General features: G+C 46.3%; 48 non-coding genes and 2 pseudogenes across 48 annotated transcripts; all 50 read right to left on the minus strand.

Moving 5' to 3' along the window:
- Positions 1–263: 263 nt before the first annotated feature.
- LOC148795382 (5S ribosomal RNA) lies at positions 264–382 on the minus strand. Its single transcript, XR_016070936.1, has one exon. It is a non-coding gene; the product is annotated as a 5S ribosomal RNA (ribosomal RNA).
- A 353-nt stretch (positions 383–735) lies between these two features.
- Positions 736–854, minus strand: LOC148795383 (5S ribosomal RNA). Its single transcript, XR_016070000.1, has one exon. It is a non-coding gene; the product is annotated as a 5S ribosomal RNA (ribosomal RNA).
- Positions 855–1,208: 354 nt separating this feature from the next.
- LOC148795384 (5S ribosomal RNA) lies at positions 1,209–1,327 on the minus strand. The gene has a single exon (XR_016069674.1). It is a non-coding gene; the product is annotated as a 5S ribosomal RNA (ribosomal RNA).
- A 355-nt stretch (positions 1,328–1,682) lies between these two features.
- Positions 1,683–1,801, minus strand: LOC148795385 (5S ribosomal RNA). The gene has a single exon (XR_016074999.1). It is a non-coding gene; the product is annotated as a 5S ribosomal RNA (ribosomal RNA).
- Positions 1,802–2,157: 356 nt separating this feature from the next.
- LOC148795386 (5S ribosomal RNA) lies at positions 2,158–2,276 on the minus strand. The gene has a single exon (XR_016073399.1). It is a non-coding gene; the product is annotated as a 5S ribosomal RNA (ribosomal RNA).
- A 353-nt stretch (positions 2,277–2,629) lies between these two features.
- LOC148795387 (5S ribosomal RNA) lies at positions 2,630–2,748 on the minus strand. The gene has a single exon (XR_016075191.1). It is a non-coding gene; the product is annotated as a 5S ribosomal RNA (ribosomal RNA).
- Positions 2,749–3,103: 355 nt separating this feature from the next.
- On the minus strand, positions 3,104–3,222 carry LOC148795388 (5S ribosomal RNA). Its single transcript, XR_016070318.1, has one exon. It is a non-coding gene; the product is annotated as a 5S ribosomal RNA (ribosomal RNA).
- Positions 3,223–3,576: 354 nt separating this feature from the next.
- LOC148795389 (5S ribosomal RNA) lies at positions 3,577–3,695 on the minus strand. Its single transcript, XR_016068954.1, has one exon. It is a non-coding gene; the product is annotated as a 5S ribosomal RNA (ribosomal RNA).
- A 355-nt stretch (positions 3,696–4,050) lies between these two features.
- Positions 4,051–4,169, minus strand: LOC148795390 (5S ribosomal RNA). Its single transcript, XR_016069946.1, has one exon. It is a non-coding gene; the product is annotated as a 5S ribosomal RNA (ribosomal RNA).
- A 353-nt stretch (positions 4,170–4,522) lies between these two features.
- On the minus strand, positions 4,523–4,641 carry LOC148795391 (5S ribosomal RNA). The gene has a single exon (XR_016074633.1). It is a non-coding gene; the product is annotated as a 5S ribosomal RNA (ribosomal RNA).
- A 355-nt stretch (positions 4,642–4,996) lies between these two features.
- Positions 4,997–5,115, minus strand: LOC148795392 (5S ribosomal RNA). Its single transcript, XR_016069732.1, has one exon. It is a non-coding gene; the product is annotated as a 5S ribosomal RNA (ribosomal RNA).
- Positions 5,116–5,469: 354 nt separating this feature from the next.
- Positions 5,470–5,588, minus strand: LOC148795393 (5S ribosomal RNA). The gene has a single exon (XR_016072901.1). It is a non-coding gene; the product is annotated as a 5S ribosomal RNA (ribosomal RNA).
- A 355-nt stretch (positions 5,589–5,943) lies between these two features.
- Positions 5,944–6,062, minus strand: LOC148795394 (5S ribosomal RNA). The gene has a single exon (XR_016073400.1). It is a non-coding gene; the product is annotated as a 5S ribosomal RNA (ribosomal RNA).
- Positions 6,063–6,415: 353 nt separating this feature from the next.
- On the minus strand, positions 6,416–6,534 carry LOC148795395 (5S ribosomal RNA). Its single transcript, XR_016075045.1, has one exon. It is a non-coding gene; the product is annotated as a 5S ribosomal RNA (ribosomal RNA).
- Positions 6,535–6,889: 355 nt separating this feature from the next.
- Positions 6,890–7,008, minus strand: LOC148795396 (5S ribosomal RNA). Its single transcript, XR_016072717.1, has one exon. It is a non-coding gene; the product is annotated as a 5S ribosomal RNA (ribosomal RNA).
- A 354-nt stretch (positions 7,009–7,362) lies between these two features.
- On the minus strand, positions 7,363–7,481 carry LOC148795397 (5S ribosomal RNA). Its single transcript, XR_016069850.1, has one exon. It is a non-coding gene; the product is annotated as a 5S ribosomal RNA (ribosomal RNA).
- Positions 7,482–7,836: 355 nt separating this feature from the next.
- Positions 7,837–7,955, minus strand: LOC148795398 (5S ribosomal RNA). The gene has a single exon (XR_016069346.1). It is a non-coding gene; the product is annotated as a 5S ribosomal RNA (ribosomal RNA).
- Positions 7,956–8,309: 354 nt separating this feature from the next.
- Positions 8,310–8,428, minus strand: LOC148795399 (5S ribosomal RNA). The gene has a single exon (XR_016069733.1). It is a non-coding gene; the product is annotated as a 5S ribosomal RNA (ribosomal RNA).
- A 354-nt stretch (positions 8,429–8,782) lies between these two features.
- Positions 8,783–8,901, minus strand: LOC148795400 (5S ribosomal RNA). Its single transcript, XR_016074380.1, has one exon. It is a non-coding gene; the product is annotated as a 5S ribosomal RNA (ribosomal RNA).
- A 355-nt stretch (positions 8,902–9,256) lies between these two features.
- Positions 9,257–9,375, minus strand: LOC148795401 (5S ribosomal RNA). Its single transcript, XR_016070353.1, has one exon. It is a non-coding gene; the product is annotated as a 5S ribosomal RNA (ribosomal RNA).
- A 356-nt stretch (positions 9,376–9,731) lies between these two features.
- Positions 9,732–9,850, minus strand: LOC148795402 (5S ribosomal RNA). Its single transcript, XR_016073401.1, has one exon. It is a non-coding gene; the product is annotated as a 5S ribosomal RNA (ribosomal RNA).
- Positions 9,851–10,203: 353 nt separating this feature from the next.
- Positions 10,204–10,322, minus strand: LOC148795403 (5S ribosomal RNA). The gene has a single exon (XR_016070123.1). It is a non-coding gene; the product is annotated as a 5S ribosomal RNA (ribosomal RNA).
- Positions 10,323–10,677: 355 nt separating this feature from the next.
- On the minus strand, positions 10,678–10,796 carry LOC148795404 (5S ribosomal RNA). The gene has a single exon (XR_016069347.1). It is a non-coding gene; the product is annotated as a 5S ribosomal RNA (ribosomal RNA).
- A 354-nt stretch (positions 10,797–11,150) lies between these two features.
- On the minus strand, positions 11,151–11,269 carry LOC148795405 (5S ribosomal RNA). Its single transcript, XR_016074418.1, has one exon. It is a non-coding gene; the product is annotated as a 5S ribosomal RNA (ribosomal RNA).
- A 354-nt stretch (positions 11,270–11,623) lies between these two features.
- Positions 11,624–11,742, minus strand: LOC148795406 (5S ribosomal RNA). The gene has a single exon (XR_016075166.1). It is a non-coding gene; the product is annotated as a 5S ribosomal RNA (ribosomal RNA).
- A 355-nt stretch (positions 11,743–12,097) lies between these two features.
- On the minus strand, positions 12,098–12,216 carry LOC148795407 (5S ribosomal RNA). Its single transcript, XR_016069734.1, has one exon. It is a non-coding gene; the product is annotated as a 5S ribosomal RNA (ribosomal RNA).
- A 355-nt stretch (positions 12,217–12,571) lies between these two features.
- Positions 12,572–12,690, minus strand: LOC148795408 (5S ribosomal RNA). Its single transcript, XR_016070937.1, has one exon. It is a non-coding gene; the product is annotated as a 5S ribosomal RNA (ribosomal RNA).
- A 353-nt stretch (positions 12,691–13,043) lies between these two features.
- On the minus strand, positions 13,044–13,162 carry LOC148795409 (5S ribosomal RNA). The gene has a single exon (XR_016070001.1). It is a non-coding gene; the product is annotated as a 5S ribosomal RNA (ribosomal RNA).
- Positions 13,163–13,516: 354 nt separating this feature from the next.
- LOC148795410 (5S ribosomal RNA) lies at positions 13,517–13,635 on the minus strand. Its single transcript, XR_016069675.1, has one exon. It is a non-coding gene; the product is annotated as a 5S ribosomal RNA (ribosomal RNA).
- Positions 13,636–13,990: 355 nt separating this feature from the next.
- On the minus strand, positions 13,991–14,109 carry LOC148795411 (5S ribosomal RNA). The gene has a single exon (XR_016075000.1). It is a non-coding gene; the product is annotated as a 5S ribosomal RNA (ribosomal RNA).
- Positions 14,110–14,465: 356 nt separating this feature from the next.
- LOC148795412 (5S ribosomal RNA) lies at positions 14,466–14,584 on the minus strand. Its single transcript, XR_016073402.1, has one exon. It is a non-coding gene; the product is annotated as a 5S ribosomal RNA (ribosomal RNA).
- A 353-nt stretch (positions 14,585–14,937) lies between these two features.
- On the minus strand, positions 14,938–15,056 carry LOC148795413 (5S ribosomal RNA). Its single transcript, XR_016074682.1, has one exon. It is a non-coding gene; the product is annotated as a 5S ribosomal RNA (ribosomal RNA).
- Positions 15,057–15,411: 355 nt separating this feature from the next.
- Positions 15,412–15,530, minus strand: LOC148795414 (5S ribosomal RNA). Its single transcript, XR_016070319.1, has one exon. It is a non-coding gene; the product is annotated as a 5S ribosomal RNA (ribosomal RNA).
- A 354-nt stretch (positions 15,531–15,884) lies between these two features.
- On the minus strand, positions 15,885–16,003 carry LOC148795415 (5S ribosomal RNA). The gene has a single exon (XR_016068955.1). It is a non-coding gene; the product is annotated as a 5S ribosomal RNA (ribosomal RNA).
- A 355-nt stretch (positions 16,004–16,358) lies between these two features.
- On the minus strand, positions 16,359–16,477 carry LOC148795416 (5S ribosomal RNA). The gene has a single exon (XR_016069947.1). It is a non-coding gene; the product is annotated as a 5S ribosomal RNA (ribosomal RNA).
- A 353-nt stretch (positions 16,478–16,830) lies between these two features.
- Positions 16,831–16,949, minus strand: LOC148795417 (5S ribosomal RNA). The gene has a single exon (XR_016074634.1). It is a non-coding gene; the product is annotated as a 5S ribosomal RNA (ribosomal RNA).
- A 355-nt stretch (positions 16,950–17,304) lies between these two features.
- LOC148795418 (5S ribosomal RNA) lies at positions 17,305–17,423 on the minus strand. Its single transcript, XR_016069735.1, has one exon. It is a non-coding gene; the product is annotated as a 5S ribosomal RNA (ribosomal RNA).
- Positions 17,424–17,777: 354 nt separating this feature from the next.
- Positions 17,778–17,896, minus strand: LOC148795419 (5S ribosomal RNA). The gene has a single exon (XR_016072902.1). It is a non-coding gene; the product is annotated as a 5S ribosomal RNA (ribosomal RNA).
- A 355-nt stretch (positions 17,897–18,251) lies between these two features.
- LOC148795420 (5S ribosomal RNA) lies at positions 18,252–18,370 on the minus strand. The gene has a single exon (XR_016073404.1). It is a non-coding gene; the product is annotated as a 5S ribosomal RNA (ribosomal RNA).
- Positions 18,371–18,723: 353 nt separating this feature from the next.
- LOC148795421 (5S ribosomal RNA) lies at positions 18,724–18,842 on the minus strand. The gene has a single exon (XR_016075046.1). It is a non-coding gene; the product is annotated as a 5S ribosomal RNA (ribosomal RNA).
- Positions 18,843–19,197: 355 nt separating this feature from the next.
- LOC148795422 (5S ribosomal RNA) lies at positions 19,198–19,316 on the minus strand. Its single transcript, XR_016072718.1, has one exon. It is a non-coding gene; the product is annotated as a 5S ribosomal RNA (ribosomal RNA).
- Positions 19,317–19,670: 354 nt separating this feature from the next.
- Positions 19,671–19,789, minus strand: LOC148795423 (5S ribosomal RNA). Its single transcript, XR_016070519.1, has one exon. It is a non-coding gene; the product is annotated as a 5S ribosomal RNA (ribosomal RNA).
- Positions 19,790–20,144: 355 nt separating this feature from the next.
- On the minus strand, positions 20,145–20,263 carry LOC148795424 (5S ribosomal RNA). The gene has a single exon (XR_016070938.1). It is a non-coding gene; the product is annotated as a 5S ribosomal RNA (ribosomal RNA).
- A 353-nt stretch (positions 20,264–20,616) lies between these two features.
- Positions 20,617–20,735, minus strand: LOC148795425 (5S ribosomal RNA). Its single transcript, XR_016075214.1, has one exon. It is a non-coding gene; the product is annotated as a 5S ribosomal RNA (ribosomal RNA).
- Positions 20,736–21,090: 355 nt separating this feature from the next.
- LOC148795426 (5S ribosomal RNA) lies at positions 21,091–21,209 on the minus strand (annotated as a pseudogene).
- Positions 21,210–21,563: 354 nt separating this feature from the next.
- On the minus strand, positions 21,564–21,682 carry LOC148795427 (5S ribosomal RNA). Its single transcript, XR_016072891.1, has one exon. It is a non-coding gene; the product is annotated as a 5S ribosomal RNA (ribosomal RNA).
- A 356-nt stretch (positions 21,683–22,038) lies between these two features.
- LOC148795428 (5S ribosomal RNA) lies at positions 22,039–22,157 on the minus strand. Its single transcript, XR_016073309.1, has one exon. It is a non-coding gene; the product is annotated as a 5S ribosomal RNA (ribosomal RNA).
- A 355-nt stretch (positions 22,158–22,512) lies between these two features.
- Positions 22,513–22,631, minus strand: LOC148795429 (5S ribosomal RNA; annotated as a pseudogene).
- Positions 22,632–22,984: 353 nt separating this feature from the next.
- Positions 22,985–23,103, minus strand: LOC148795430 (5S ribosomal RNA). Its single transcript, XR_016072955.1, has one exon. It is a non-coding gene; the product is annotated as a 5S ribosomal RNA (ribosomal RNA).
- Positions 23,104–23,458: 355 nt separating this feature from the next.
- LOC148795431 (5S ribosomal RNA) lies at positions 23,459–23,577 on the minus strand. The gene has a single exon (XR_016075744.1). It is a non-coding gene; the product is annotated as a 5S ribosomal RNA (ribosomal RNA).
- Between the last annotated feature and the right edge of the window lie 295 nt (positions 23,578–23,872).

The raw sequence follows: 23,872 nt of genomic DNA on the forward strand, positions 1-23,872 counted from the left end.
TCCCTTGGTAACCGTGCACAAGCTCGTACGTGTGCAGAGTGTTTGCATTTCAGATCTGCCGCACCCCCGGATAGATGCAATACTATCGCGGGGCCCACAATGCACGACGAATGCCAAAAGCCCGGTTTTTGCACGGTTCCCATTCAGTAATGACAATCGTGCCGCAAATGGTCCGAGTATCCGGCACGTTGTTTGCGTTTGTCTCACCGAAACGACAAATGGAATTTGCAAATACGATATCGAAATAAAATATTAATAAAATTGGGGTGCAACACGAGGACTTCCCCGGAGGTCACCCATCCTAGTACTACTCTCGCCCAAGCACACTTAACTTCGGAGTTCTGATGGGATCCGGTGCATTTGTGCTGGTATGATCGCACCCGTTTAATTCATGCTCGCTTAGATCTTTATGAACTATCTTGCTCCCTTCCATTAATTGTTTTAGATTTGAAAAAAATGTGTATGCAGCCTTCTTCCCTTGGTAACCGTGCACAAGCTCCTACGTGAGCGGAGTGTTTGCTTTTCAGATCTGCCGCACCTCCGGATAGATGCAATACTATCGTGGGGCCCACAATGCATGATGAATGCCGAAAGCCCGGTTCTTGCATCGTGGCCATTCAGTAATGACGATCGTGCCGCAAATGGTCCGAGTATCCGACGCATTGTTTCCAGTATCTCCCAGAAACAACAAATGGAATTTGCAAATACAAATCAAAATAAAATATTAATAAAATTGGGGTGCAACACGAGGACTTCCCAGGAGGTCACCCATCCTAGTACTACTGTCGCCCAAGCACGCTTAACTTCGGAGTTCTAATGGGATCCTGTGCATTAGTGCTGGTATGATCGCACCCGTTTAATTCATGCTCGCTTAGATCTTTATGCACTATCTTGCTCCCCTCCATTAATTGTTTTAGATTTGAAAAAACTGTGTATGCAGCCTTCCTCCCTTGGTAACCGTGCACAAGCTCGTACGTGAGCAGAGTGTTTGCATTTCAGATCTGCCGCACCCCCGGATAGATGCAATACTATCGCGGGGCCCACAATGCATGACGAATGCCGAAAGCCCGGTTCTTGCATCGTTGCCATTCAGTAATGACGATCGTGCCGCAAATGGTCCGAGTATCCGACGCATTGTTTCCAGTTGTCTCCCAGAAACAACAAATGGAATTTGCAAATACAAATCAAAATAAAATATTAATAAAATTGGGGTGCAACACGAGGACTTCCCAGGAGGTCACCCATCCTAGTACTACTCTCGCCCATGCACGATTAACTTTGGAGTTCTGATGGGATCCGATGCATTAGTGCTGGTATGATCGCACCCGTTTAATTCATGCTCGCTTAGATCTTTATGCACTATCTTGCTCCCCTCCATTAATTGTTTTAGACTTGAAAAAACTGTGTATGCAGCCTTCCTCCCTTGGTAACCGTGCACAAGCTCTTACGTGAGCAGAGTGTTTGCTTTTTAGATCTGCCGCACCCCCGGATAAATGCAATACTATCGCGGGGCCCACAATGCACGACGAATGCCAAAAGCCCGGTTTTTTCACGGTTCCCATTCAGTAATGACAATCGTGCCGCAAATGGTTCGAGTATCCGGCGCGTTGTTTGCGTTTGTCTCGCCGAAACGACAAATGGAATTTGCAAATACGATATCGAAATAAAATATTAATAAAATTGGGGTGCAACACGAGGACTTCCCAGGAGGTCACCCATCCTAGTACTACTCTCGCCCATGCACACATAACTTCGGAGTTCTGATGGGATCCGGTGCATTAGTGCTGGTATGATCGCACCCGTTTAATTCATGCTCGCTTAGATCTTTATCCACTATCTTGCTCCCCTCCATTATTTGTTTTAGACTTGAAAAAACTGTGTATGCAGCCTTCCTCCCTTGGTAACCGTGCACAAGCTCCTACGTGAGCAGAGTGTTTTGCTTTTCAGATCTGCCGCACCCCCGGATAGATGCAATACTATCGCGGGGCCCACAATGCACGACGAATGCCAAAAGCATGGTTTTTACACGGTTCCCATTCAATAATGACGATCGTGCCGCAAATGGTCCGAGTATCCGGCGCGTTGTTTGAGTTTGTCTCGCCGAAACGACAAATGGAATTTGCAAATACGATATCGAAATAAAATATTAATAAAATTGGGGTGCAACACAAGGACTTCCCAGGAGGTCACCCATCCTAATACTACTCTCGCCCAAGCACACTTAACTTCGGAGTTCTGATGGGATCCGGTGCATTAGTGCTGGTATGATCGCACCCGTTTAATTCATGCTCGCTTAGATCTTTATGAACTATCTTGCTCCCTTCCATTAATTGTTTTAGATTTGAAAAAAATGTGTATGCATCCTTCTTCCCTTGGTAACCGTGCACAAGCTCCTACGTGAGCGGAGTGTTTGCTTTTCAGATCTGCCGCACCTCCGGATAGATGCAATACTATCGTGGGGCCCACAATGCATGACGAATGCCGAAAGCCGGGTTCTTGCATCGTGGCCATTCAGTAATGACGATCGTGCCGCAAATGGTCCGAGTATCCGACGCATTGTTTCCAGTATCTCCCAGAAACAACAAATGGAATTTGCAAATACAAATCAAAATAAAATATTAATAAAATTGGGGTGCAACACAAGGACTTCCCAGGAGGTCACCCATCCTAGTACTACTCTCGCCCAAGCACGCTTAACTTCGGAGTTCCGACAGGATCCGGTGCATTAGTGCTGGTATGATCGCACCCGTTTAATTCATGCTCGCTTAGATCTTTATGCACTATCTTGCTCCCCTCCATTAATTGTTTTAGACTTGAAAAAACTGTGTATGCAGCCTTCCTCCCTTGGTAACCGTGCACAAGCTCCTACGTGAGCAGAGTGTTTGCTTTTCAGATATGCCGCACCCCCTGATAGATGCAATAATATCGCGGGGCCCACAATGCACGATGAATGCCAAAAGCACGGTTTTTGCACGGTTCCCATTCAGTAATGACAATCGTGCCGCAAATGGTCCGAGTATTCGGCACGTTGTTTGCGTTTGTCTCGCCGAAACGACAAATGGAATTTGCAAATACGATATCGAAATAAAATATTAATAAAATTGGGGTGCAACACGAGGACTTCCCAAGAGGTCACCCATCCTACTACTACTCTCGCCCAAGAACGCTTAACTTCGGAGTTCTGATGGGATCCTGTGCATTTGTGCTGGTATGATCGCACCCGTTTAATTCATGCTCGCTTAGATCTTTATGCACTATCTTGCTCCCCTCCATTAATTGTTTTAGATTTGAAAAAACTGTGTATGCAGCCTTCCTCTCTTGGTAACCGTGCACAAGCTCGTACGTGAGCAGAGTGTTTGCATTTCAGATCTGCCGCACCCCCGGATAGATGCAATACTATCGCGGGGCCCACAATGCATGACGAATGCCGAAAGCCCGGTTCTTGCATCGTTGCCATTCAGTAATGACGATCGTGCCGCAAATGGTCCGAGTATCCGACGCATTGTTTCCAGTTGTCTCCCAGAAACAACAAATGGAATTTGCAAATACAAATCAAAATAAAATATTAATAAAATTGGGGTGCAACACGAGGACTTCCCAGGAGGTCACCCATCCTAGTACTACTCTCGCCCAAGAACGCTTAACTTCGGAGTTCTGATGGGATCCCGTGCATTAGTGCTGGTATGATCACACCCGTTTAATTCATGCTCGCTTAGATCTTTATGCACTATCTTGCTCCCCTCCATTAATTGTTTTAGACTTGAAAAAACTGTGTATGCAGCCTTCCTCCCTTGGTAACCGTGCACAAGCTCTTACGTGAGCAGAGTGTTTGCTTTTTAGATCTGCCGCACCCCCGGATAGATGCAATACTATCGCGGGGCCCACAATGCACGACGAATGCCAAAAGCCCGGTTTTTGCACGGTTCCCATTCAGTAATGACGATCGTGCCGCAAATGGTCCGAGTATCCGGCGCGTTGTTTGAGTTTGTCTCGCCGAAACGACAAATGGAATTTGCAAATACAATATCGAAATAAAATATTAATAAAATTGGGGTGCAACACAAGGACTTCCCAGGAGGTCACACATCCTAATACTACTCTCGCCCAAGCACACTTAACTTCGGAGTTCTGATGGGATCCGGTGCATTAGTGCTGGTATGATCGCACCCATTTAATTCATGCTCGCTTAGATCTTTATGACCTATCTTGCTCCCTTCCATTAATTGTTTTAGATTTGAAAAAAATGTGTATGCAGCCTTCTTCCCATGGTAACCGTGCACAAGCTCCTACGTGAGCGGAGTGTTTGTTTTTCAGATCTTCCGCACCTCCGGATAGATGCAATACTATCGTGGGGCCCACAATGCATGACGAATGCCGAAAGCCCGGTTCTTGCATCGTGGCCATTCAGTAATGACGATCGTGCCGCAAATGGTCCGAGTATCCGACGCATTGTTTCCAGTATCTCCCAGAAACAACAAATGGAATTTCCAAATACAAATCAAAATAAAATATTAATAAAATTGGGGTGCAACACGAGGACTTCCCAGGAGGTCACCCATCCTATTACTACTCTCGCCCAAGCACGCTTAACTTCGGAGTTCTGATGGGATCCAGTGCATTAGTGCTGGTATGATCGCACCCGTTTAATTCATGCTCGCTTAGATCTTTATGCACTATCTTGCTCCCCTCCATTAATTGTTTTAGACTTGAAAAAACTGTGTATGCAGCCTTCCTCCCTTGGTAACCGTGCACAAGCTCCTACGTGAGCAGAGTGTTTGCTTTTCAGATCTGCCGCACCCCCTGATAGATGCAATAATATCGCGGGGCCCACAATGCACGATGAATGCCAAAAGCCCGGTTTTTGCACGGTTCCCATTCAGTAATGACTATCGTGCCGCAAATGGTCCGAGTATCCGGCACGTTGTTTGCGTTTGTCTCGCCGAAACGACAAATGGAATTTGCAAATACGATATCGAAATAAAATATTAATAAAATTGGGGTGCAACACGAGGACTTCCCAGGAGGTCACCCATCCTAGTAATAGTCTCGCCCAAGCACGCTTAACTTCGGAGTTCTGATGGGATCCTGTGCATTAGTGCTGGTATGATCGCACCCGTTTAATTCATGCTCGCTTAGATCTTTATGCACTATCTTGCTCCCCTCCATTAATTGTTTTAGATTTGAAAAAACTGTGTATGCAGCCTTCCTCCCTTGGTAACCGTGCACAAGCTCGTACGTGAGCAGAGTGTTTGCATTTCAGATCTGCCGCACCCCCGGATAGATGCAATACTATCGCGGGGCCCACAATGCATGACGAATGCCGAAAGCCCGGTTCTTGCATCGTTGCCATTCAGTAATGACGATCGTGCCGCAAATGGTCCGAGTATCCGACGCATTGTTTCCAGTTGTCTCCCAGAAACAACAAATGGAATTTGCAAATACAAATCAAAATAAAATATTAATAAAATTGGGGTGCAACACGAGGACTTCCCAGGAGGTCACCCATCCTAGTACTACTCTCGCCCAAGAACGCTTAACTTCGGAGTTCTGATGGGATCCGGTGCATTAGTGCTGGTATGATCACACCCGTTTAATTCATGCTCGCTTAGATCTTTATGCACTATCTTGCTCCCCTCCATTAATTGTTTTAGACTTGAAAAAACTGTGTATGCAGCCTTCCTCCCTTGGTAACCGTGCACAAGCTCTTACGTGAGCAGAGTGTTTGCTTTTTAGATCTGCCGCACCCCCGGATAGATGCAATACTATCGCGGGGCCCACAATGCACGACGAATGCCAAAAGCCCGGTTTTTGCACGGTTCCCATTCAGTAATGACGATCGTGCCGCAAATGGTCCGAGTATCCGGCGCGTTGTTTGAGTTTGTCTCGCCGAAACGACAAATGGAATTTGCAAATACGATATCGAAATAAAATATTAATAAAATTGGGGTGCAACACAAGGACTTCCCAGGAGGTCACCCATCCTAATACTACTCTCGCCCAAGCACACTTAACTTCGGAGTTCTGATGGGATCCGGTGCATTAGTGCTGGTATGATCGCACCCGTTTAATTCATGCTCGCTTAGATCTTTATGACCTATCTTGCTCCCTTCCATTAATTGTTTTAGATTTGAAAAAAATGTGTATGCAGCCTTCTTCCCTTGGTAACCGTGCACAAGCTCCTACGTGAGCGGAGTGTTTGCTTTTCAGATCTGCCGCACCTCCGGATAGATGCAATACTATCGTGGGGCCCACAATGCATGACGAATGCCGAAAGCCCGGTTCTTGCATCGTGGCCATTCAGTAATGACGATCGTGCCGCAAATGGTCCGAGTATCCGACGCATTGTTTCCAGTATCTCCCAGAAACAACAAATGGAATTTCCAAATACAAATCAAAATAAAATATTAATAAAATTGGGGTGCAACACGAGGACTTCCCAGGAGGTCACCCATCCTATTACTTCTCTCGCCCAAGCACGCTTAACTTCGGAGTTCTGATGGGATCCAGTGCATTAGTGCTGGTATGATCGCACCCGTTTAATTCATGCTCGCTTAGATCTTTATGCACTATCTTGCTCCCCTCCATTAATTGTTTTAGACTTGAAAAAACTGTGTATGCAGCCTTCCTCCCTTGGTAACCGTGCACAAGCTCCTACGTGAGCAGAGTGTTTGCTTTTCAGATCTGCCGCACCCCCTGATAGATGCAATAATATCGCGGGGCCCACAATGCACGATGAATGCCAAAAGCCCGGTTTTTGCACGGTTCCCATTCAGTAATGACAATCGTGCCGCAAATGGTCCGAGTATCTGGCACGTTGTTTGCGTTTGTCTCGCCGAAACGACAAATGGAATTTGCAAATACGATATCGAAATAAAATATTAATAAAATTGGGGTGCAACACGAGGACTTCCCAGGAGGTCACCCATCCTAGTACTACTCTCGCCCAAGCACGCTTAACTTCGGAGTTCTGATGGGATCCTGTGCATTAGTGCTGGTATGATCGCACCCGTTTAATTCATGCTCGCTTAGATCTTTATGCACTATCTTGCTCCCCTCCATTAATTGTTTTAGATTTGAAAAAACTGTGTATGCAGCCTTCCTCCCTTGGTAACCGTGCACAAGCTCCTACGTGAGCAGAGTGTTTGCATTTCAGATCTGCCGCACCCCCGGATAGATGCAATACTATCGCGGGGCCCACAATGCATGACGAATGCCGAAAGCCCGGTTCTTGCATCGTTGCCATTCAGTAATGACGATTGTGCCGCAAATGGTCCGAGTATCCGACGCATTGTTTCCAGTTGTCTCCCAGAAACAACAAATGGAATTTGCAAATACAAATCAAAATAAAATATTAATAAAATTGGGGTGCAACACGAGGACTTCCCAGGAGGTCACCCATCCTAGTACTACTCTCGCCCAAGCACGCTTAACTTCGGAGTTCTGATGGGATCCAGTGCATTAGTGCTGGTATGATCGAACACGTTTAATTCATGCTCGCTTAGATCTTTATGCACTATCTTGCTCCCCTCCATTAATTGTTTTAGACTTGAAAAAACTGTGTATGCAGCCTTCCTCCCTTGGTAACCGTGCACGAGCTCCTACGTGAGCAGAGTGTTTGCTTTTCAGATCTGCCGCACCCCCTGATAGATGCAATAATATCGCGGGGCCCACAATGCACGATGAATGCCAAAAGCCCGGTTTTTGCACGGTTCCCATTCAGTAATGACAATCGTGCCGCAAATGGTCCGAGTATCCGGCACGTTGTTTGCGTTTGTCTCGCCGAAACGACAAATGGAATTTGCAAATACGATATCGAAATAAAATATTAATAAAATTGGGGTGCAACACGAGGACTTCCCAGGAGGTCACACATCCTAGTACTACTCTCGCCCAAGCACGCTTAACTTCGGAGTTCTGATGGGATCCTGTGCATTAGTGCTGGTATGATCGCACCCGTTTAATTCATGCTCGCTTAGATCTTTATGCACTATCTTGCTCCCCTCCATTAATTGTTTTAGATTTGAAAAAACTGTGTATGCAGCCTTCCTCCCTTGGTAACCGTGCACAAGCTCGTACGTGAGCAGAGTGTTTGCATTTCAGATCTGCCGCACCCCCGGATAGATGCAATACTATCGCGGGGCCCACAATGCATGACGAATGCCGAAAGCCCGGTTCTTGCATCGTTGCCATTCAGTAATGACGATCGTGCCGCAAATGGTCCGAGTGTCCGACGCATTGTTTCCAGTTGTCTCCCAGAAACAACAAATGGAATTTGCAAATACAAATCAAAATAAAATATTAATAAAATTGGGGTGCAACACGAGGACTTCCCAGGAGGTCACCCATCCTAGTAATAGTCTCGCCCAAGCACGCTTAACTTCGGAGTTCTGATGGGATCCTGTGCATTAGTGCTGGTATGATCGCACCCGTTTAATTCATGCTCGCTTAGATCTTTATGCACTATCTTGCTCCCCTCCATTAATTGTTTTAGATTTGAAAAAACTGTGTATGCAGCCTTCCTCCCTTGGTAACCGTGCACAAGCTCGTACGTGAGCAGAGTGTTTGCATTTCAAATCTGCCGCACCTCCGGATAGATGCAATACTATCGCGGGGCCCACAATGCATGACGAATGCCGAAAGCCCGGTTCTTGCATCGTTGCCATTCAGTAATGACGATCGTGCCGCAAATGGTCCGAGTATCCGACGCATTGTCTCCAGTTGTCTCCCAGAAACAACAAATGGAATTTGCAAATACAAATCAAAATAAAATATTAATAAAATTGGGGTGCAACACGAGGACTTCCCAGGAGGTCACCCATCCTAGTACTACTCTCGCCCAAGCACGCTTAACTTCGGAGTTCTGATGGGATCCGATGCATTAGTGCTGGGATGATCGCACCCGTTTAATTCATGCTCGCTTAGATCTTTATGCACTATCTTGCTCCCCTCCATTAATTGTTTTAGACTTGAATAAACAGTGTATGCAGCCTTCCTCCCTTGGTAACCGTGCACAAGCTCTTACGTGAGCAGAGTGTTTGCTTTTCAGATCTGCCGCACCCCCGGATAGATGCAATACTATCGCGGGGCCCACAATGCACGACGAATGCCAAAAGCCCGGTTTTTTCACGGTTCCCATTCAGTAATGACAATCGTGCCGCAAATAGTCCGAGTATCCGGCGTGTTGTTTGCGTTTGTCTCGCCGAAACGACAAATGGAATTTGCAAATACGATATCGAAATAAAATATTAATAAAATTGGGGTGCAACACGAGGACTTCCCAGGAGGTCACCTATCCTAGTACTACTCTCGCCCATGCACACTTAACTTCGGAGTTTTGATGGGATCCGGTGCATTAGTGCTGGTATGATCGCACCCGTTTAATTCATGCTCGCTTAGATCTTTATGCACTATCTTGCTCCCCTCCATTAATTGTTTTAGACTTGAAAAAACTGTGTATGCAGCCTTTCTCCCTTGGTAACCGTGCACAAGCTCCTACGTGAGCAGAGTGTTTTGCTTTTCAGATCTGCCGCACCCCCGGATAGATGCAATACTATCGCGGGGCCCACAATGCACGACGAATGCCAAAAGCCTGGTTTTTGCACGGTTCCCATTCAGTAATGACGATCGTGCCGCAAATGGTCCGAGTATCCGGCGCGTTGTTTGAGTTAGTCTCGCCGAAACGATAAATGGAATTTGCAAATACGATATCGAAATAAAATATTAATAAAATTGGGGTGCAACACAAGGACTTCCCAGGAGGTCACCCATCCTAATACTACTCTCGCCCAAGCACACTTAACTTCGGAGTTCTGATGGGATCCGGTGCATTAGTGCTGGTATGATCGCACCCGTTTAATTCATGCTCTCTTAGATCTTTATGAACTATCTTGCTCCCTTCCATTAATTGTTTTAGATTTGAAAAAAATGTGTATGCAGCCTTCTTCCCTTGGTAATCGTGCACAAGCTCGTACGTGAGCGGAGTGTTTGCTTTTCAGATCTGCCGCACCTCCGGATAGATGCAATACTATCGTGGGGCCCACAATGCATGACGAATGCCGAAAGCCCGGTTTTTGCATCGTGGCCATTCAGTAATGACGATCGTGCCGCAAATGGTCCGAGTATCCGACGCATTGTTTCCAGTATCTCCCAGAAACAACAAATGGAATTTGCAAATACAAATCAAAATAAAATATTAATAAAATTGGGGTGCAACACGAGGACTTCCCAGGAGGTCACCCATCCTACTACTGCTCTCGCCCAAGCACGCTTAACTTCGGAGTTCTGATGGGATCCGGTGCATTAGTGCTGGTATGATCGAACACGTTTAATTCATGCTCGCTTAGATCTTTATGCACTATCTTGCTCCCCTCCATTAATTGTTTTAGACTTGAAAAAACTGTGTATGCAGCCTTCCTCCCTTGGTAACCGTGCACGAGCTCCTACGTGAGCAGAGTGTTTGTTTTTCAGATCTGCCGCACCCCCTGATAGATGCAATAATATCGCGGGGCCCACAATGCACGATGAATGCCAAAAGCCCGGTTTTTGCACGGTTCCCATTCAGTAATGACAATCGTGCCGCAAATGGTCCGAGTATCCGGCACGTTGTTTGCGTTTGTCTCGCCGAAACGACAAATGGAATTTGCAAATACGATATCGAAATAAAATATTAATAAAATTGGGGTGCAACACGAGGACTTCCCAGGAGGTCACACATCCTAGTACTACTCTCGCCCAAGCACGCTTAACTTCGGAGTTCTGATGGGATCCTGTGCATTAGTGCTGGTATGATCGCACCCGTTTAATTCATGCTCGCTTAGATCTTTATGCACTATCTTGCTCCCCTCCATTAATTGTTTTAGATTTGAAAAAACTGTGTATGCAGCCTTCCTCCCTTGGTAACCGTGCACAAGCTCGTACGTGAGCAGAGTGTTTGCATTTCAGATCTGCCGCACCCCCGGATAGATGCAATACTATCGCGGGGCCCACAATGCATGACGAATGCCGAAAGCCCGGTTCTTGCATCGTTGCCATTCAGTAATGACGATCGTGCCGCAAATGGTCCGAGTGTCCGACGCATTGTTTCCAGTTGTCTCCCAGAAACAACAAATGGAATTTGCAAATACAAATCAAAATAAAATATTAATAAAATTGGGGTGCAACACGAGGACTTCCCAGGAGGTCACCCATCCTAGTACTACTCTCGCCCAAGCACGCTTAACTTCGGAGTTCTGATGGGATCCGATGCATTAGTGCTGGTACGATCGCACCCGTTTAATTCATGCTCGCTTAGATCTTTATGCACTATCTTGCTCCCCTCCATTAATTGTTTTAGATTTGAAAAAACTGTGTATGCAGCCTTCCTCCCTTGGTAACCGTGCACAAACTCCTACGTGAGCAGAGTGTTTGCATTTCAGATCTGCCGCACCCCCGGATAGATGCAATACTATCGCGGGGCCCACAATGCATGACGAATGCCGAAAGCCCGGTTCTTGCATCGTTGCCATTCAGTAATGACGATCGTGCCGCAAATGGTCCGAGTATCCGACGCATTGTTTCCAGTTGTCTCCCAGAAACAACAAATGGAATTTGCAAATACAAATCAAAATAAAATATTAATAAAATTGGGGTGCAAAACGAGGACTTCCCAGGAGGTCACCCATCCTAGTACTACTCTCGCCCAAGCACGCTTAACTTCAGAGTTCTGATGGGATCCGATGCATTAGTGCTGGTATGATCGCACCCGTTTAATTCATGCTCGCTTAGATCTTTATGCACTATCTTGCTCCCCTCCATTAATTGTTTTAGACTTGAAAAAACTGTGTATGCAGCCTTCCTCCCTGGGTAACCGTGCACAAGCTCCTACGTGAGCAGAGTGTTTGCTTTTCAGATCTGCCGCACCCCCTGATAGATGCAATAATATCGCGGGGCCCACAATGCCTGATGAATGCCAAAAGCCCGGTTTTTGCACGGTTCCCATTCAGTAATGACAATCGTGCCGCAAATGGTCCGAGAATCCGGCACGTTGTTTGCGTTTGTCTCGCCGAAACGACAAATGGAATTTGCAAATACGATATCGAAATAAAATATTAATAAAATTGGGGTGCAACACGAGGACTTCCCAGGAGGTCACCCATCCTAGTAATAGTCTCGCCCAAGCACGCTTAACTTCGGAGTTCTGATGGGATCCTGTGCATTAGTGCTGGTATGATCGCACCCGTTTAATTCATGCTCGCTTAGATCTTTATGCACTATCTTGCTCCCCTCCATTAATTGTTTTAGATTTGAAAAAACTGTGTATGCAGCCTTCCTCCCTTGGTAACCGTGCACAAGCTCGTACGTGTGCAGAGTGTTTGCATTTCAGATCTGCCGCACCCCCGGATAGATGCAATACTATCGCGGGGCCCACAATGCACGACGAATGCCAAAAGCCCGGTTTTTGCACGGTTCCCATTCAGTAATGACAATCGTGCCGCAAATGGTCCGAGTATCCGGCACGTTGTTTGCGTTTGTCTCACCGAAACGACAAATGGAATTTGCAAATACGATATCGAAATAAAATATTAATAAAATTGGGGTGCAACACGAGGACTTCCCCGGAGGTCACCCATCCTAGTACTACTCTCGCCCAAGCACACTTAACTTCGGAGTTCTGATGGGATCCGGTGCATTTGTGCTGGTATGATCGCACCCGTTTAATTCATGCTCGCTTAGATCTTTATGAACTATCTTGCTCCCTTCCATTAATTGTTTTAGATTTGAAAAAAATGTGTATGCAGCCTTCTTCCCTTGGTAACCGTGCACAAGCTCCTACGTGAGCGGAGTGTTTGCTTTTCAGATCTGCCGCACCTCCGGATAGATGCAATACTATCGTGGGGCCCACAATGCATGATGAATGCCGAAAGCCCGGTTCTTGCATCGTGGCCATTCAGTAATGACGATCGTGCCGCAAATGGTCCGAGTATCCGACGCATTGTTTCCAGTATCTCCCAGAAACAACAAATGGAATTTGCAAATACAAATCAAAATAAAATATTAATAAAATTGGGGTGCAACACGAGGACTTCCCAGGAGGTCACCCATCCTAGTACTACTGTCGCCCAAGCACGCTTAACTTCGGAGTTCTAATGGGATCCTGTGCATTAGTGCTGGTATGATCGCACCCGTTTAATTCATGCTCGCTTAGATCTTTATGCACTATCTTGCTCCCCTCCATTAATTGTTTTAGATTTGAAAAAACTGTGTATGCAGCCTTCCTCCCTTGGTAACCGTGCACAAGCTCGTACGTGAGCAGAGTGTTTGCATTTCAGATCTGCCGCACCCCCGGATAGATGCAATACTATCGCGGGGCCCACAATGCATGACGAATGCCGAAAGCCCGGTTCTTGCATCGTTGCCATTCAGTAATGACGATCGTGCCGCAAATGGTCCGAGTATCCGACGCATTGTTTCCAGTTGTCTCCCAGAAACAACAAATGGAATTTGCAAATACAAATCAAAATAAAATATTAATAAAATTGGGGTGCAACACGAGGACTTCCCAGGAGGTCACCCATCCTAGTACTACTCTCGCCCATGCACGATTAACTTTGGAGTTCTGATGGGATCCGATGCATTAGTGCTGGTATGATCGCACCCGTTTAATTCATGCTCGCTTAGATCTTTATGCACTATCTTGCTCCCCTCCATTAATTGTTTTAGACTTGAAAAAACTGTGTATGCAGCCTTCCTCCCTTGGTAACCGTGCACAAGCTCTTACGTGAGCAGAGTGTTTGCTTTTTAGATCTGCCGCACCCCCGGATAAATGCAATACTATCGCGGGGCCCACAATGCACGACGAATGCCAAAAGCCCGGTTTTTTCACGGTTCCCATTCAGTAATGACAATCGTGCCGCAAATGGTCCGAGTATCCGGCGCGTTGTTTGCGTTTGTCTCGCCGAAACGACAAATGGAATTTGCAAATACGATATCGAAATAAAATATTAATAAAATTGGGGTGCAACACGAGGACTTCCCAGGAGGTCACCCATCCTAGTACTACTCTCGCCCATGCACACATAACTTCGGAGTTCTGATGGGATCCGGTGCATTAGTGCTGGTATGATCGCACCCGTTTAATTCATGCTCGCTTAGATCTTTATCCACTATCTTGCTCCCCTCCATTATTTGTTTTAGACTTGAAAAAACTGTGTATGCAGCCTTCCTCCCTTGGTAACCGTGCACAAGCTCCTACGTGAGCAGAGTGTTTTGCTTTTCAGATCTGCCGCACCCCCGGATAGATGCAATACTATCGCGGGGCCCACAATGCACGACGAATGCCAAAAGCATGGTTTTTACACGGTTCCCATTCAATAATGACGATCGTGCCGCAAATGGTCCGAGTATCCGGCGCGTTGTTTGAGTTTGTCTCGCCGAAACGACAAATGGAATTTGCAAATACGATATCGAAATAAAATATTAATAAAATTGGGGTGCAACACAAGGACTTCCCAGGAGGTCACCCATCCTAATACTACTCTCGCCCAAGCACACTTAACTTCGGAGTTCTGATGGGATCCGGTGCATTAGTGCTGGTATGATCGCACCCGTTTAATTCATGCTCGCTTAGATCTTTATGAACTATCTTGCTCCCTTCCATTAATTGTTTTAGATTTGAAAAAAATGTGTATGCATCCTTCTTCCCTTGGTAACCGTGCACAAGCTCCTACGTGAGCGGAGTGTTTGCTTTTCAGATCTGCCGCACCTCCGGATAGATGCAATACTATCGTGGGGCCCACAATGCATGACGAATGCCGAAAGCCGGGTTCTTGCATCGTGGCCATTCAGTAATGACGATCGTGCCGCAAATGGTCCGAGTATCCGACGCATTGTTTCCAGTATCTCCCAGAAACAACAAATGGAATTTGCAAATACAAATCAAAATAAAATATTAATAAAATTGGGGTGCAACACAAGGACTTCCCAGGAGGTCACCCATCCTAGTACTACTCTCGCCCAAGCACGCTTAACTTCGGAGTTCCGATAGGATCCGGTGCATTAGTGCTGGTATGATCGCACCCGTTTAATTCATGCTCGCTTAGATCTTTATGCACTATCTTGCTCCCCTCCATTAATTGTTTTAGACTTGAAAAAACTGTGTATGCAGCCTTCCTCCCTTGGTAACCGTGCACAAGCTCCTACGTGAGCAGAGTGTTTGCTTTTCAGATATGCCGCACCCCCTGATAGATGCAATAATATCGCGGGGCCCACAATGCACGATGAATGCCAAAAGCACGGTTTTTGCACGGTTCCCATTCAGTAATGACAATCGTGCCGCAAATGGTCCGAGTATTCGGCACGTTGTTTGCGTTTGTCTCGCCGAAACGACAAATGGAATTTGCAAATACGATATCGAAATAAAATATTAATAAAATTGGGGTGCAACACGAGGACTTCCCAAGAGGTCACCCATCCTACTACTACTCTCGCCCAAGAACGCTTAACTTCGGAGTTCTGATGGGATCCTGTGCATTTGTGCTGGTATGATCGCACCCGTTTAATTCATGCTCGCTTAGATCTTTATGCACTATCTTGCTCCCCTCCATTAATTGTTTTAGATTTGAAAAAACTGTGTATGCAGCCTTCCTCTCTTGGTAACCGTGCACAAGCTCGTACGTGAGCAGAGTGTTTGCATTTCAGATCTGCCGCACCCCCGGATAGATGCAATACTATCGCGGGGCCCACAATGCATGACGAATGCCGAAAGCCCGGTTCTTGCATCGTTGCCATTCAGTAATGACGATCGTGCCGCAAATGGTCCGAGTATCCGACGCATTGTTTCCAGTTGTCTCCCAGAAACAACAAATGGAATTTGCAAATACAAATCAAAATAAAATATTAATAAAATTGGGGTGCAACACGAGGACTTCCCAGGAGGTCACCCATCCTAGTACTACTCTCGCCCAAGAACGCTTAACTTCGGAGTTCTGATGGGATCCCGTGCATTAGTGCTGGTATGATCACACCCGTTTAATTCATGCTCGCTTAGATCTTTATGCACTATCTTGCTCCCCTCCATTAATTGTTTTAGACTTGAAAAAACTGTGTATGCAGCCTTCCTCCCTTGGTAACCGTGCACAAGCTCTTACGTGAGCAGAGTGTTTGCTTTTTAGATCTGCCGCACCCCCGGATAGATGCAATACTATCGCGGGGCCCACAATGCACGACGAATGCCAAAAGCCCGGTTTTTGCACGGTTCCCATTCAGTAATGACGATCGTGCCGCAAATGGTCCGAGTATCCGGCGCGTTGTTTGAGTTTGTCTCGCCGAAACGACAAATGGAATTTGCAAATACAATATCGAAATAAAATATTAATAAAATTGGGGTGCAACACAAGGACTTCCCAGGAGGTCACACATCCTAATACTACTCTCGCCCAAGCACACTTAACTTCGGAGTTCTGATGGGATCCGGTGCATTAGTGCTGGTATGATCGCACCCATTTAATTCATGCTCGCTTAGATCTTTATGACCTATCTTGCTCCCTTCCATTAATTGTTTTAGATTTGAAAAAAATGTGTATGCAGCCTTCTTCCCATGGTAACCGTGCACAAGCTCCTACGTGAGCGGAGTGTTTGCTTTTCAGATCTTCCGCACCTCCGGATAGATGCAATACTATCGTGGGGCCCACAATGCATGACGAATGCCGAAAGCCCGGTTCTTGCATCGTGGCCATTCAGTAATGACGATCGTGCCGCAAATGGTCCGAGTATCCGACGCATTGTTTCCAGTATCTCCCAGAAACAACAAATGGAATTTCCAAATACAAATCAAAATAAAATATTAATAAAATTGGGGTGCAACACGAGGACTTCCCAGGAGGTCACCCATCCTATTACTACTCTCGCCCAAGCACGCTTAACTTCGGAGTTCTGATGGGATCCAGTGCATTAGTGCTGGTATGATCGCACCCGTTTAATTCATGCTCGCTTAGATCTTTATGCACTATCTTGCTCCCCTCCATTAATTGTTTTAGACTTGAAAAAACTGTGTATGCAGCCTTCCTCCCTTGGTAACCGTGCACAAGCTCCTACGTGAGCAGAGTGTTTGCTTTTCAGATCTGCCGCACCCCCTGATAGATGCAATAATATCGCGGGGCCCACAATGCACGATGAATGCCAAAAGCCCGGTTTTTGCACGGTTCCCATTCAGTAATGACTATCGTGCCGCAAATGGTCCGAGTATCCGGCACGTTGTTTGCGTTTGTCTCGCCGAAACGACAAATGGAATTTGCAAATACGATATCGAAATAAAATATTAATAAAATTGGGGTGCAACACGAGGACTTCCCAGGAGGTCACCCATCCTAGTAATAGTCTCGCCCAAGCACGCTTAACTTCGGAGTTCTGATGGGATCCTGTGCATTAGTGCTGGTATGATCGCACCCGTTTAATTCATGCTCGCTTAGATCTTTATGCACTATCTTGCTCCCCTCCATTAATTGTTTTAGATTTGAAAAAACTGTGTATGCAGCCTTCCTCCCTTGGTAACCGTGCACAAGCTCGTACGTGAGCAGAGTGTTTGCATTTCAGATCTGCCGCACCCCCGGATAGATGCAATACTATCGCGGGGCCCACAATGCATGACGAATGCCGAAAGCCCGGTTCTTGCATCGTTGCCATTCAGTAATGACGATCGTGCCGCAAATGGTCCGAGTATCCGACGCATTGTTTCCAGTTGTCTCCCAGAAACAACAAATGGAATTTGCAAATACAAATCAAAATAAAATATTAATAAAATTGGGGTGCAACACGAGGACTTCCCAGGAGGTCACCCATCCTAGTACTACTCTCGCCCAAGAACGCTTAACTTCGGAGTTCTGATGGGATCCGGTGCATTAGTGCTGGTATGATCACACCCGTTTAATTCATGCTCGCTTAGATCTTTATGCACTATCTTGCTCCCCTCCATTAATTGTTTTAGACTTGAAAAAACTGTGTATGCAGCCTTCCTCCCTTGGTAACCGTGCACAAGCTCTTACGTGAGCAGAGTGTTTGCTTTTTAGATCTGCCGCACCCCCGGATAGATGCAATACTATCGCGGGGCCCACAATGCACGACGAATGCCAAAAGCCCGGTTTTTGCACGGTTCCCATTCAGTAATGACGATCGTGCCGCAAATGGTCCGAGTATCCGGCGCGTTGTTTGAGTTTGTCTCGCCGAAACGACAAATGGAATTTGCAAATACGATATCGAAATAAAATATTAATAAAATTGGGGTGCAACACAAGGACTTCCCAGGAGGTCACCCATCCTAATACTACTCTCGCCCAAGCACACTTAACTTCGGAGTTCTGATGGGATCCGGTGCATTAGTGCTGGTATGATCGCACCCGTTTAATTCATGCTCGCTTAGATCTTTATGACCTATCTTGCTCCCTTCCATTAATTGTTTTAGATTTGAAAAAAATGTGTATGCAGCCTTCTTCCCTTGGTAACCGTGCACAAGCTCCTACGTGAGCGGAGTGTTTGCTTTTCAGATCTGCCGCACCTCCGGATAGATGCAATACTATCGTGGGGCCCACAATGCATGACGAATGCCGAAAGCCCGGTTCTTGCATCGTGGCCATTCAGTAATGACGATCGTGCCGCAAATGGTCCGAGTATCCGACGCATTGTTTCCAGTATCTCCCAGAAACAACAAATGGAATTTCCAAATACAAATCAAAATAAAATATTAATAAAATTGGGGTGCAACACGAGGACTTCCCAGGAGGTCACCCATCCTATTACTTCTCTCGCCCAAGCACGCTTAACTTCGGAGTTCTGATGGGATCCAGTGCATTAGTGCTGGTATGATCGCACCCGTTTAATTCATGCTCGCTTAGATCTTTATGCACTATCTTGCTCCCCTCCATTAATTGTTTTAGACTTGAAAAAACTGTGTATGCAGCCTTCCTCCCTTGGTAACCGTGCACAAGCTCCTACGTGAGCAGAGTGTTTGCTTTTCAGATCTGCCGCACCCCCTGATAGATGCAATAATATCGCGGGGCCCACAATGCACGATGAATGCCAAAAGCCCGGTTTTTGCACGGTTCCCATTCAGTAATGACAATCGTGCCGCAAATGGTCCGAGTATCTGGCACGTTGTTTGCGTTTGTCTCGCCGAAACGACAAATGGAATTTGCAAATACGATATCGAAATAAAATATTAATAAAATTGGGGTGCAACACGAGGACTTCCCAGGAGGTCACCCATCCTAGTACTACTCTCGCCCAAGCACGCTTAACTTCGGAGTTCTGATGGGATCCTGTGCATTAGTGCTGGTATGATCGCACCCGTTTAATTCATGCTCGCTTAGATCTTTATGCACTATCTTGCTCCCCTCCATTAATTGTTTTAGATTTGAAAAAACTGTGTATGCAGCCTTCCTCCCTTGGTAACCGTGCACAAGCTCCTACGTGAGCAGAGTGTTTGCATTTCAGATCTGCCGCACCCCCGGATAGATGCAATACTATCGCGGGGCCCACAATGCATGACGAATGCCGAAAGCCCGGTTCTTGCATCGTTGCCATTCAGTAATGACGATTGTGCCGCAAATGGTCCGAGTATCCGACGCATTGTTTCCAGTTGTCTCCCAGAAACAACAAATGGAATTTGCAAATACAAATCAAAATAAAATATTAATAAAATTGGGGTGCAACACGAGGACTTCCCAGGAGGTCACCCATCCTAGTACTACTCTCGCCCAAGCACGCTTAACTTCGGAGTTCTGATGGGATCCGGTGCATTAGTGCTGGTATGATCACACCCGTTTAATTCATGCTCGCTTAGATCTTTATGCACTATCTTGCTCCCCTCCATTAATTGTTTTAGATTTGAAAAAACTGTGTATGCAGCCTTCCTCCCTTGGTAACCGTGCACAAGCTCGTACGTGTGCAGAGTGTTTGCATTTCAGATCTGCCGCACCCCCGGATAGATGCAATACTATCGCGGGGCCCACAATGCACGACGAATGCCAAAAGCCCGGTTTTTGCACGGTTCCCATTCAGTAATGACAATCGTGCCGCAAATGGTCCGAGTATCCGGCACGTTGTTTGCGTTTGTCTCACCGGAACGACAAATGGAATTTGCAAATACGATATCGAAATAAAATATTAATAAAATTGGGGTGCAACACGAGGACTTCCCCGGAGGTCACCCATCCTAGTACTACTCTCGCCCAAGCACACTTAACTTCGGAGTTCTGATGGGATCCGGTGCATTTGTGCTGGTATGATCGCACCCGTTTAATTCATGCTCGCTTAGATCTTTGTGAACTATCTTGCTCCCTTCCATTAATTGTTTTAGATTTGAAAAAAATGTGTATGCAGCCTTCTTCCCTTGGTAACCGTGCACAAGCTCCTACGTGAGCGGAGTGTTTGCTTTTCAGATCTGCCGCACCTCCGGATAGATGCAATACTATCGTGGGGCCCACAATGCATGACGAATGCCGAAAGCCCGGTTCTTGCATCGTGGCCATTCAGTAATGACGATCGTGCCGCAAATGGTCCGAGTATCCGACGCATTGTTTCCAGTATCTCCCAGAAACAACAAATGGAATTTCCAAATACAAATCAAAATAAAATATTAATAAAATTGGGGTGCAACACGAGGACTTCCCAGGAGGTCACCCATCCTATTACTACTCTCGCCCAAGCACGTTTAACTTCGGAGTTCTGATGGGATCCAGTGCATTAGTGCTGGTATGATCGCACCCGTTTAATTCATGCTCGCTTAGATCTTTATGCACTATCTTGCTCCCCTCCATTAATTGTTTTAGACTTGAAAAAACTGTGTATGCAGCCTTCCTCCCTTGGTAACCGTGCACAAGCTCCTACGTGAGCAGAGTGTTTGCTTTTCAGATCTGCCGCACCCCCTGATAGATGCAATAATATCGCGGGGCCCACAATGCACGATGAATGCCAAAAGCCCGGTTTTTGCACGGTTCCCATTCAGTAATGACAATCGTGCCGCAAATGGTCCGAGTATCCGGCACGTTGTTTGCGTTTGTCTCGCCGAAACGACAAATGGAATTTGCAAATACGATATCGAAATAAAATATTAATAAAATTGGGGTGCAACAAGAGGACTTCCCAGGAGGTCACCCATCCTAGTACTACTTTCGCCCAAGCACGCTTAAGTTCGGAGTTCTGATGGGATCCTGTGCATTAGTGCTGGTATGATCGCACCCGTTTAATTCATGCTCGCTTAGATCTTTATGCACTATCTTACTCCCCTCCATTAATTGTTTTAGATTTGAAAAAACTGTGTATGCAGCCTTCCTCCCTTGGTAACCGTGCACAAGCTCCTACGTGAGCAAAGTGTTTGTATTTCAGATCTGCCGCACCCCCGGATAGATGCAATACTATCGCGGGGCCCACAATGCATGACGAATGCCGAAAGCCCGGTTCTTGCATCGTTGCCATTCAGTAATGACGATCGTGCCGCAAATGGTCCGAGTATCCGACGAATTGTTTCCAGTTGTCTCCCAGAAACAACAAATGGAATTTGCAAATACAAATCAAAATAAAATATTAATAAAATTGGGGTGCAACACGAGGACTTCCCAGGAGGTCACCCATCCTAGTACTACTCTCGCCCAAGCACGCTTAACTTCGGAGTTCTGATGGGATCCGGTGCATTAGTGCTGGTATGATGGCACCCGTTTAATTCATGCTCGCTTAGATCTTTATGCACTATCTTGCTCCCCTCCATTAATTGTTTTAGACTTGAAAAAAACTGTGTATGCAGCCTTCCTCCCTTGGTAACCGTGCACAAGCTCTTATGTGAGCAGAGTGTTTGCTTTTTAGATCTGCCGCACCCCCGGATAGATGCAAAACTATCGCGGGGCCCACAATGCACGACGAATGCCAAAAGCCCGGTTTTTTCACGGTTCCCATTCAGTAATGACAATCGTGCCGCAAATGGTCCGAGTATCCGGCGCGTTGTTTGCGTTTGTCTCGCCGAAACAACAAATGGAATTTGCAAATACGATATCGAAATAAAATATTAATAAAATTGGGGTGCAACACGAGGACTTCCCAGGAGGTCACCCATCCTAGGACTACTCCCGCCCATGCACACTTAACTTCGGAGTTCTGATGGGATCCGGTGCTTTAGTGCTGGTATGATCGCACCCGTTTAATTCATGCTCGCTTAGATCTTTATGCACTATCTTGCTCCCCTCCATTAATTGTTTTAGACTTGAAAAAACTGTGTATGCAGCCTTCCTCCCTTGGTAACCGTGCACAAGCTCCTACGTGAGCAGAGTGTTTGCTTTTCAGATCTGCCGCACCCCCGGATAGATGCAATACTATCGCGGGGCCCACAATGCACGACGAATGCCAAAAGCCCGGTTTTTGAACGGTTCCCATTCAGTAATGACGATCGTGCCGCAAATGGTCCGAGTATCCGGCGCGTTGTTTGAGTTTGTCTCGCCGAAACGACAAATGGAATTTGCAAATACGATATCGAAATAAAATATTAATAAAATTGGGGTGAAACACAAGGACTTCCCAGGAGGTCACCCATCCTAATACTACTCTCGCCCAAGCACACTTAACTTCGGAGTTCTGATGAGATCCGGTGCATTAGTGCTGGTATGATAGCACCCGTTTAATTCATGCTCGCTTAGATCTTTATGACCTATCTTGCTCCCTTCCATTAATTGTTTTAGATTTGAAAAAAATGTGTATGCAGCCTCTTTCCCTTGGTAACCGTGCACAAGCTCCTACGTGAGCGGAGTGTTTGTTTTTCAGATCTGCCGCACCTCCGGATAGATGCAATACTATCGCGGGGCCCACAATGCATGACGAATGCCGAAAGCCCGGTTCTAGCATCGTGGCCATTCAGTAATGACGATCGTGCCGCAAATGGTCCGAGTATCCGACGCATTGTTTCCAGTATCTCCCAGAAACAACAAATGGAATTTGCAAATATAAATCAAAATAAAATATTAATAAAATTGGAGTGCAACACGAGGACTTCCCAGGAGGTCACCCATCCTAGTACTATTCTCGCCCGAGCACGCTTAACTTCAGAGTTCTGATGGGATCCGGTGCATTAGTGCTGGTATGATCGCACCCGTTTAATTCATGCTCGCTTAGATCTTTATGCACTATCTTGCTCCCCTCCATTAATTCTTTTAGACTTGAAAAAACTGTGTATGCAGCCTTCCTCCCTTGGTAACCGTGCACAAGCTTTTACGTGAGCAGAGTGTTTGCTTTTTAGATCTGCCGCACCCCCGGATAGATGCAATACTATCGCGGGGCCCACAATGCACGACGAATGCCAAAAGCCCGGTTTTTGCACGGTTCTCATTCAGTAATGACGATTGTGCCGAAAATGGTCCGAGTATCCGGCGCGTTGTTTGCGTTTGTCTCGCCGAAACGACAAATGGAATTTGCAAATACGATATCGAAATAAAATATTAATAAAATTGGGGTGCAACACGAGGACTTCCCAGGAGGTCACCCATCCTAGGACTACTCCCGCCCAAGAACACTTAACTTCGGAGTTCTGATGGGATCCGGTGCATTAGTGCTGGTATGATCGCACCCGTTTAATTCATGCTCGCTTAGATCTTTATGCACTATCTTGCTCCCCTCCATTAATTGTTTTAGACTTGAAAAAACTGTGTATGCAGCCTTCCTCCCTTGGTAACCGTGCACAAGCTCGTACGTGAGCAGAGTGTTTGCATTTCAGATCTGCCGCACCCCCGGATAGATGCAATACTATCGCGGGGCCCACAATGCACGACGAATGCCAAAAGCCCGGTTTTTGCACGGTTCCCATTCAGTAATGACGATCGTGCCGCCAATGGTCCGAGTATCCGACGCATTGTTTCCAGTTGTC

This window comes from Nelumbo nucifera, chromosome 4 (genome assembly GCF_055504915.1).
Source record: "Nelumbo nucifera cultivar China Antique chromosome 4, China Antique-T2T, whole genome shotgun sequence".
Lineage (NCBI taxonomy): Eukaryota > Viridiplantae > Streptophyta > Magnoliopsida > Proteales > Nelumbonaceae > Nelumbo > Nelumbo nucifera.